This window comes from Orycteropus afer, unplaced genomic scaffold (assembly GCF_000298275.1).
Source record: "Orycteropus afer afer isolate SDZICR_OR568_19922 unplaced genomic scaffold, OryAfe1.0 scaffold00940, whole genome shotgun sequence".
NCBI lineage: Eukaryota > Metazoa > Chordata > Mammalia > Tubulidentata > Orycteropodidae > Orycteropus > Orycteropus afer.
Genome location: NW_006922527.1, coordinates 481,547 through 485,401, shown reverse-complemented (window position 1 = coordinate 485,401; position 3,855 = coordinate 481,547).

Genomic DNA, 3,855 nt, shown 5'->3' with positions numbered 1-3,855 from the left:
ACAGAATTAATGAGATTGAAGACAAATACATGAATATGTCTTTGGAAAAGGATCAATCAGGAAAAAAAAAGATCAAAACAAGATGAAGAAAGCCTAAAGTTCATGTGGGATACCATCAAAAGGAATAAGTTACTTATAACTGGAATTCCAGAACAGGAAGAGAAAAAAAGAAACATTGAGTAAATTGTCAAAGATCTGTTGGAAGAGAACTTCCCTGATATAATGAAAGATGAGAATATATCCATTCAGGAAGTCCAATGAACTCCAAACAGGATAGACCCCAAAAGAAAATAATCAAGACATATCATCATCAAACTCACAAAAGCAAAGACAAAGAAAGACTCCTGAAAGCAACAGGGGAAAAAAGGAAAGTTACTGTGTTATACTGGGTTCTTTAGAGAAACAAAACCAGTAAAGCTTATATATATGTACATAGAAATAAATTTATCTTAGGAAAATGGCTCACACACTTATAGAAGCTGGCAAGTCCAAAGTTCCTGGATCAAACGTCAAGTTGGAGGCTATTCCTGACTTTTGCAGCCACAGGGGCTGAGGAGCTCAAGGCTGGGAGGCAGTACACCGGCTGTTGACTCCAACAAATGATGAATCCAAGATCTCCAGGCCAAATGGTGGCTTGTTCACTCATGGACAGTTGTAGGCAGCACACCAGAATCCCGATCCAGGGAAGAACGTCTCTTTTCCCAGGATGTCCATAGATATACCAGAAGCAGGCCACACCCCTAGGGAAACTCCCTTTCAACAGATTAACTACACAAAACATAATCATCTGATCCCATCATGGGAATAACCACATCACAACAGCTTAAACAACACAGAATTGTGGTCTAGCCAAGTTGGCACACATCTCCAACTGTCACAGTCCACCCCTTGTCAACTTGGCAGTTGTACACATTTTATTAACCATATATAATCTCTAAATAAGGACAATTATAAAGTCATATTTGTGCATAACATGATACACTAACACATGTACAACCAAAACACATTAACCTTATTTACATTTCACAGTTCATAACAGAAGCAAACAAAAATATTTCATTCACATATACAATGAAGAAATATAACAATCAAAGTCCTCGTTTCCTCAGTTGGTCACATGGTCATATCTGATATTCAGAACTACCTTCTTCCACTGCCCATTCTGTATTTCCCTTGCCCTCAGCAAGCACCTCAGCTGGTCTTGGTTCTTTGCCTGGTGGGGTGACCCAAACCTTCATTCCTGAAGGGTCTGGGCCATTAGCAGTCATATCAGAATTGGGTTGCTGTAATTTTTCAATTACTTTAATCACAGGGCATGGTAGTACTAAGAGGCATCCTAAAGAATCTCCTGTACTCCAGACATTTTCTTCTTTACCTCCATTATATAAAGCCAATCCAGTTTCCCCTTGATAATCAGAATCTATCACACCAGATAGTATAATAATGCCCTTTGTCTATTGATCCAGAGGCATAAGGAAGCCAAAATGGCTGGGTGGCATTCTTAATTTTCAGTTCAATGCAATCAGTATTGTATCTCCAGGTGGAAGTGTTCCTCCCTTTGGAACTAAGATCTCCAGATCAGCAGAGCATAGGGTAGCAGGGACAGGAAGCAAAAATTTTTTGAGTGCGTCACTATGGGTAACAGTGGTACCACTCCTGTTTCCACCCCTTGGTTCCTGGATCCAAGAATCCTGGCTATTGGAGAAATAGAACCATATATTGGACACTGGTCTAGAGTATATACAGCCTCCTGGAGAACATTGCACCAACCCTTCAAGGTATTGCCACCTAGTTGGTGCCATAATTGTGTTTTCAGGAGGCCATTCCATCATTCTATCAAGCCAGCAGCTTCAGGATGATGAGGAACATGGTAAGACCAGTGAATTCCATGAGCATAAGCCCATTGCTGCACTTCATTTGCTGTGAAGTGAGTCCCTTGATCTGAAGCAATGCTGTGTGGGATACCACGATGGTGGATAAGGCATTCTGTAAGTCCATGGATGGTAGTTTTAGCAGAGGCATTGCATGCAAGGAAGGCAAATCCATATCCAGAATAAGTATCTATTCCAGTAAGAACAAAATGCTGTCCTTTCCATAATGGAAGTGGTCTAATGTAATCCACCTGCCACCAGGTTGCTGGCTGAACACCCCGAGGAATGGTTCCATATCACAGACTCAGTGTTGGTCTCTGCTTCTGGAAGATTGGACACTCAGCAGTAGTGGTAGCCAAATCAGCCTTTGTAAGCAGGAGTGCATGTATTTCACTATGAGGAACACCATGAGCAAGTAGCCAAAGCCATAATTCCACATGATTCAGACTATTCTAATTACTGTTCCGACTCTGCTGTCCATTATGGTAACCATACCCACCTTGCCTTTGTTGATTAACTCCTGCCACTTGGCTCCTACTACCAAGAGGTCCAATCAGCCCCAATGTAGTTGTCTTAGTTCAATTAGGGCAGTTCCCACTGTCAAATCAGGTTTACATAAAAGAGCAATCATAGCAGTCTTCAAGCATGCTGGGGCTCCCTTCACTGTACTGGTGAATGGTGCGTCTTCTGGACTCTCCATTTCTGACTCTAGGGGTCTAATCTGATAAATCCATTCTAACAGGCCAATTTCCCTAAGCCTCTGGATACCTTCTTCTACATTATACCAAGACAGATCTGGTACTTTAACTTGACTTAAGGTAGCCCACCACATAATCCATGCTTCAGGAAGCCAACAAAATAAACTATTAGACCCTTTCCTAACCTCTTGAGCTGAAACATTGAATGAAGAATGCATACTTAGTGGGCCTAAATCAATAAACTCAGACTGATCCAATCTTACATTCCTTGCACCATTATCCCACTCCCTCAGTAGCCATTTCCATACATATTATCCAGGTTTCTGTCTGTATATGTTAGCAAAATCAAGTAGGTCTTTTTTGGGTGTAGCGTGCCACCTCCTCAATCATACTTTCTAGTTCACCTTTTGGGGCTTGCTTGGACTTAACTTTAGTTATAGGTCTAGCAGCAACAATGGGTGGTTGAAGCAGTTCCTGAGAACATTCAGGAATGTCTTCCATGGCCTCTGCCTCAGGCAATGACCCAACAGGACCAGTTTGGCTAATCCCATAAAACTGAGGTGGAGGGGATAATGTGGTTTTACAGTAATCCCTTCAGATGGGAGGTATTCAACAGAATTTACAGGCTCCATATCCTGATCTCCCTGACTATCTGCCCATATGCTGCCATTCCAGGTTTCAGGATCCCATTCTTTCCCAATCAATGCCCTCACTTTAACTTCAGACACCATTCTGGGTTGGCAATTTAATTGGCATTGTAATTCAGCCACACTTACAATAAGACTCTGGGTTTGGTTTTCAGCAATATCAGCTATGTTAGTAAAAGCAATAGGACATTCTTTCAGAGCACAACTGGAAACACTGAGTTCTTTTATGCGGCACTTAAGCCTAGACTCAGCAGCTCTGAGCTCATCTTGCTCTTTCATCACTTTGTCTAGTGTCAGTAAGACCAACTAACCAGCTTCCCTATACTCCTCATGCTGACAAAATTGCAAAAAAGTATCAAATATGCCATCACCCAGAGCCTCACTTCTCATGAGTATTTGATTTATTGGTGGTGATGTTTTGCATATTAATGTTGCCACCTCACACCACGGAGTAGCAGGGCCCTCTTTACTACCAGAGTCAGGGTCACTAGTGTTTTTACAATTAATCACATTGGAGAGCCAATTTAGGAAGCCTATCCTTATGATTTTGTCTCTCTAGAACCACTCCCAGTACCAAATGTGTTAGATTGTGTTCTCTAGAGAAACAAAACCAGTAAAGCTTATATATGTATATGTATA